Source organism: Thrips palmi, unplaced genomic scaffold (assembly GCF_012932325.1).
Source record: "Thrips palmi isolate BJ-2018 unplaced genomic scaffold, TpBJ-2018v1 HiC_scaffold_2, whole genome shotgun sequence".
Classification (NCBI taxonomy): Eukaryota; Metazoa; Arthropoda; class Insecta; order Thysanoptera; family Thripidae; genus Thrips; species Thrips palmi.
Window position 1 is genome coordinate 1,401,092 of NW_023144629.1, and position 6,903 is coordinate 1,407,994.

Here is a 6,903-nt window from a genome sequence, read left to right on the forward strand (position 1 = left end):
AGGCCTTCGGTGCAGAAAAAAGGACGGAGTACCACCAGCGACTTGTCCCATTCACTGACCTCTCTCTCTCTCTCTCTCTCTCTCTCTCTCTCTCTCTCTCTCTCTCTCTCTCTCTCTCTCTCTCTCTGTCCCTCCCTCTTCCTCTCTCTCCCACACTCGTCTTCCTTCCGCAGACCCATCTCCTCGAGGGGCCGCAAGCCAGCGTCGCGTCCAACAAAACCAAAACACGAGAAAATATGTGTACCACGTTGCGTTTGCGAACAGTACAACTTGTGTGCGCACGCATGCGTCGTCCAGTCGGCCTGTCCGTCTGTCTGTCTGTCTGTCTGTCTGTCTGTCCGTCAGTCTGTCTGTCCGTCTGTCTGTCTGTCCGTCTGTCTGTCTGTCCGTCTGTCTGTCTGTCCGTCTGTCCGTCTGTCCGTCTGTCCGTCGCCCCTGTCGTCGTCTGTCTGTCTGTCTGTCTGTCCGTCTGTCTGTCTGTCCGTCTGTCTGTCCGTCTGTCTGTCTGTCTGTCTGTCTGTCCGTCTGTCTGTCTGTCTGTCTGTCTGTCTGTCTGTCTGTCTGTCCGTCCGTCCGTCCGTCGTCCGAGATAAGCAGCACACGGGGATGAAAACGGACCGGGCCGGGGCAGGCCGGGGACACCAGGCTCGTCGAACACACACCCGGCCGGGCGGCCAGGCCAGGCCAGCCCAGGCTCTCGGCCAGGCCATCCAGGCACGGACGGAGATAAGATAGAGACGGCGATAAGATAGGAGCAGGCATCTTCCTCCAACCGACACCGCACCGCCGCCCCGCGACGACGACAACGGCATCAGCAACAACGACGCGCACAAGTGCGGTGCTACACTTACAGTGGTGACCCTGGAGTGGCACCCACCACACGGCCCCGCGGCATGACAGGCGCACAGTGGGCCAAAAGACCGGTGGAGGCGGCCAAAATTCGAGACGCGTTTTGAGCTCCAGAGTCGCTAAATGGGACTCGAACCGAACGTGTGACCCCACCAATGGATTGCTCTCCGAACGAGGAATCCATTGGTGGGGTCACACGTTCGGTCCGAGGCCTGCTTAGCGACTCTGGAGCTCAAAACGCGTCTCGAATTTTGGCTGCTCTACCGGTCTTCTGGCCCACTGTGAGGCGGAAAGACGGACAGTCGGCTCAGTTTCCAAAACGTTTTCATTCAGGGAGTTTGAAATACACAGACTGGCAGTGTATATACGAACACGCGTGTACTGACTCTGGTCAGCGAGACGGAACGCTGGCGATTCGAGTCAGTGGGTTCAAATACACCCGCCAACTTTTTTCTTTCTTCTCCCCTCGTACGCTAGACTCCGTCCGCGACCATACGCTACAATGTGTGCATTACTGACCCAGAGCAACGCGTGCGCCGGGGCGGTGTTGTTGTTGGTTGGGGCAGGCGGTCCGGACCACAGTGGGCCAGAAGACCGGTGGAGGCGGCCAAAACTCTAGACGCGTTTTGAGCTCCAGAGTCGCTTAGCAGGCCTCGAACCGAGCGTGTGACCCCACCAATGGATTGCTCTCCGAACGAGGAACCCATTGGTGGGGTCACACGTTCGGTCCGAGTCCCATTTAGCGACTCTGGAGCTCAAAACACGTCTAGAGTTTTGGCCGCCTCCACCGGTCTTCCGGCCCACTGTGTGGCTACGGACTACGAACGTCCAGTGCGTGACTGGGACCGTTTAGAAGCGACGCGCGGACCGCCAGTTCTGTGCAGCGGCGGCGCAGGCGGCGCCTTTGCGATGCTCGCCGTGACCGCGGTGCTCGCGGCGCGCCGCGTTCTGGACGGCGTTCTCCACGTGCTCCACGTGCTGGCCGTGCTGGCCGTTTTTCAGTCGCGGGCCGCGCTATCGCCGCCGAATCGGACCGACGGCCGCGGCGTGGCGGCGCCCACCGCGATACTACACTGCCGCCCGGACAAACTCTCATTAACAATTACATAAAGCCGCGGCGAGCACCGCCAACAGACGAATAATTTAATTTAAAGTAGCGCGGGCCGCGCCGCCACAGTGCTAATAAATATATTTCATCGCACACCACGCCGCCGCCGCGCGCCTTCGCGTGAGAGTCGCGGGCGGCGGGGCGGGGTGGGGGTCGGGCTTGAGGTGATGGCGCGTTGATAACCCACGCCCCGCCCCGCCCCGCCCCGCCACGGTGATAATACGAGATACACTCCGCCGTCGCACCCCGGTCCCCGACGTCCCCGACGGTCACCTCAAGTGGCGCTGACACAACACCCCACTTCCGGTGACGACGCCGAGACCGCCGCCGCCGGCCAGCCTCCCGGACACCGCGTGCGTCCCCGACAAGGACATCGACACCCCCGGGGACGAGGAGGTCGCCGTCGTCCGCCCTTTGCCTGCCGGCGATGACGTCACGACGCTCCAATTGAAACGGGGTTCGGCTCGCGCGGCTCGCGCCCAGGGCTGCCTAGGGCACAGTGGGCCAGAAGACCGGTGAAGCGGCCAAAACTCTAGACGCGTTTGGAGCTCCAGAGTCGCTAAACAGGCCTCGAACCGAACGCGTGACCCCACCAATGGATTCGTCGTTCGGAGAGCGAACTTATTGGTGGGGTCACACGTTAAGTTCGAGTCCCATTTGGCGACTCTGAGGCTTAAAACGCGTCTAGGTTTTTGGCCGCCTCCACCGGTCTTCCGGCCCACTGTGTAGGGCCGCGGCCCCCAGCGGTCCCATCTCGACCACTTGGAGGCGCGTCGCCGCGGCCAGGCTCCAACGACGAGTCCACGCGCGCCGCGTCCGCTCAGACGCACTACACTGCGTCCGGAAACGGATGAGACGCAGTCCTACTCGACGTGCATGTACTCATTCTGGCTGGGCGCGAAAGGCGTGTGCATTTATGCAGGCCTGAAATCCACTTCGAGTGACACCCCACGATACTCTTGCAGACACTGTTAAAAAAGTTATGAATTTTCAAAGCAATTTTGATGACAATTTTCCGAACACGGATATGAATTTTACAAACATTGCAATTTTCATAACTTGATGCGAAAATTCGAAACAATTTCGTAAAATTGACAATTGTTGGTAATTTTCAAACCATGTTCTGAAAATTGCGAATCTTAAGTGTTGATTTTGAGCTCACAATAGTAATTTTCCGAATCCGATTGTAAATTTCATAACTGGCTCAAGAGGCCTGGCCAAGGGGCGCTGGTAGAGTCATCAGGTAGCTGACCCTCCGCCTCCCGTGGGACGTGGTAGCACAGCGGTAAAGAGCGTGCACCACAAGTCAAAGATCCCGGGTTCGAAACCCGCTGATCAAAATTAGAATCGGTTCAATAAATGGCATAAGGCCGCATCGGTGTTCATATACATGAACAATTAGTTGTCCTTTTGTTTAACTGCCCTAAAATGACCTCGCAAACGCGAATATTAATTTTCATAACATGATATGAATTTTCATATCGTGATTTTAAAACAATTTACAATCATTTGTGATTTTAATTTTCATAACAATTGTTTGTGAAAAAAAATGCCAACCAATGTTATGAAAATTACAACTGATTTTTTTAACAGTGGAGCGTATTCTCGTCATAGGACATTCAGAGAGACTCCATCCGGGTGTACGTACGCCCAAAGATACTCCAACCGAGTGTAAACCCGACTCTGAGCACACACACACACACACACAGAGTCTTATCGTCCGCTCGCTGCCCATCATCGCAACGACCCTGCCAAAGGGCTGCGCTACACGACAAGCGGGCATAAAATTTAATACGCCGTGCACAACACACACACACACACACACAGGCAGCAATCAGGGCGGCAAGCACGCAAGACACAAATGAAACGAAAAGCGAGTATAGTAGTGTTAATAAATACCGTATACCGACGTCGCCACTGACTTATTGGAATCCCCCCCTCCCCCCCCAAACTCCCCCCCCAAACTCCCCGGCGTGTCCACATATGCACACAATAGAGATGTGATCTGAACGCGTTATGACGACTGTGGTGGGTGCGGCCTGCCCGGCCTGCCTCGCCTTGCCCGCCTGTCCCGTGTCCCCGCGATGCAAATCGAATCCCACAACGGCAACAAGTCCCCCGAGAGAGGAAACAGAAAATGAAATCAAAAGATGCGCCCAACCGCCCTTTCCTCCGCAGCCAAAAAATCCTTTCCCCCCGCGCGCCCTTCACATGATTAAATCCCCGCTTCTCTCTTTTTTTATTAAATCACAGGTGATAAGTCTCTCTCGCTCTTCCAGATCGATTCGATTCGGCGTCCTCTGCTCCGCGCGGCTCCGCCATTGTGGCCCGGGCCCTGTATTGACACGCACGTCTGTCTGTCTCTGTCGCACCTGAGGAGACGCGCATTCCCTCGGCCCGCCACCGGCCCCGCCACCGGCCCGCCGGCAGCAATGTGATACACCCACAATATTTTCTTCACCGGCACAAAGGCACTATTATACGCAGCTCCGGGCGGAGATTCGGATTTCGCTCCTATTCGCGCGCATTTACTGATCCCCAGCGGCGACAACGCGACACCGCCAAAAAGCTGGCTCGCCTTTTTGCCCTTCTTTTTTTTTTTTTTTTTTCACAAATCCCATCATGTTTTTTTTTAATCAATTGCAGATTCCCGTCTCATGACCGAGATTCATTCGCTCGGCCAATTCATCTGAATACCTACTGCGGTCATTGCACAGCGACTTTTTGACGAGATTCCTCTCAATTTATATGGCAGCCATAACCTTTAGGTGATCGGTGATCCAAATATGTTTCTTCAAAGACTTTTTCGCAAAACTAGAACAGCAATTGATAGCCATGTGTGACGCACGTGATCATTTTCGTACGAGACCGAATTTGAATCGAGCGCCGAAACCGACCGACATCATTATACTACCTGAGCCGGGCCGCCCCGCCCGTCTAGCCCACTGCACCGGATATCCCATCACATCAGCACCGGTTCGGCTCATTGAGCTTCCCTCGGCGATAACGTAATGACATAATGTCAGAAGAAAGAACCGGGGCGTGGCGGCGACCAAATCTCTCTCCCCCTGGAGGGCCTTCTGCTTCGGCTTTCGGCCGCTAGGCCAAAGCGGGCCAAAGCCTTGGCCGGTTGTGTTCAGCGGGGCAAGTTGCATTGTTGTGCGCCGCCGTTCCCAGGCTGATAATCCGGCCGGACGTCCGTCACTCCACAAAACGCCGAGCTGCCCAAATCTCCGACGAGGAAACAGTCGACGGATTCTTTTTTTGCCAAGTGGCGAGAGCAAGAGGCCCCTTCCTGAGGTGGTTGCCTTTCCAGAGCCACGCCTTTCGTGCGGTACCACAGCCTAACCAAGCCCGCCGCCAACCCTTGCAGGCCTTGCAGCCAGCCTTGCTTCCATTCATTCATACGCCGTGAGGTCATCGGGATGAGATGCCGACCAGGCAGCATCGCTACGGCATCGCCCGGCGTAGCCTTGAGAAGAAGGGGGAAGGGGGAGTTGCACAAAGCCTGCAGTGCAGGGCAGGTAGGCAGGTACAACACACGCACACAAACGCACACACACGAGAAGGAGCCCTGTTTACAATGGGCAGTTCAAAGAAAGATGAAAAACGCACCTTGTTTATCCCAATTAGACGAAAGGATCGTCCGCAGCAAGACGGCGAGGACGTAACGGGAAGAGAAAACCAGAAAATGAGGTGGAAAAGGAAAAATGAAGAGCAAAGAGGAAGAGTAGCGTGCGCATCGTGTAATGTGCGGCATTTACACGCACGCAACGCCTTGTCTGATACCTGCCTCACGAAACCTTGCCGCGATCCGATCGGAACTCACGACCTATCCTCATCACCATCATCGCCTCTTATGGATTCAATTTAAAAATGCCCAACCTGCCGTGTCCGACGCATCAGCCGCCTCCAGGAACACCTTTTGGAATATCACTGGGAGGGAGGATGACCTCTCGCAGCAGGTTCATCGGTCCTCTGGAGGAGATCCACCCTATCGGGTTCATCTGTTCAGGAGGTTCGTCGTTTGAAAAGATGCGTCTGAGGTCTTCTAATGAGAGTTCATCTGGTCTCGAGTTCACTCTTCAAGCAGATTCATCTGTTTGGAATGTTTCCCACTTCAGGTTCATCTTCTCCCATCTTTGAGATTAAATTCATGAGTTCGGGAGGTTTCATCTGCTCAGAGCTCAGCAGGATGCACCTGTTTGGGAAGTTGAACCGTTCAGAAGGTTCACCTCAACCCAGCTTCGCCTGAACTGCACAACATTTCCTCCCGATCCCCCTTTAGTACCGGTCCCCAAGGGACAGTGCAGTCCTTTGCCTAGGGCCCCACAGGGCCACAGCCATGCCGCAGCGAACCGCAGGCCAAAAGCATGACAGGCAGAAAAGCCCTTGGTCGTGATCCGGCCGAGTAAAAGGAGGATAAAAGCCAGGAGTGATGGAGTAACATTGAAAACCTAAGCTAAGAAATGACTCTTCCATCTTTCCGCCTCGGACTGGTCCATCCCCGCTCGCCACCTCGGCCGCCTTGTCTAAGTACCGTCCGCCTCCTCGGGACAGTCATGACCGTGGCCAAGGAACCTCAGGAAAACTCGGTGCATGAATCCGCCGAAGGCAGTCCGAAGGCCCACAACGCCGACCCCTCGCAGGGACCCACAAGCTTTCAACAAACAATTCACCCAGCCTCGAGCTGGTAGGCCAAAGCTCCAGGACTTGCGAGGCCTAGCGTGGTCGAGCGTTGCCAAAGTCCGCAAACTAAAAGACTGCCTAACGGTCGCCTTGCTGCCGGTACCGCTGCGGCCCTGCAGGTCATTTCAAATCGCCCAACGGTGAAAAAAGCCGCGGAGACTTCGTGACGCAAACAGGACTTTCATTGGGCAAGCCAGCCACTTTGCGCAAAAATGACGCTCGGAAAAAGAATCATCGCACTGCAGGCCACAACAACA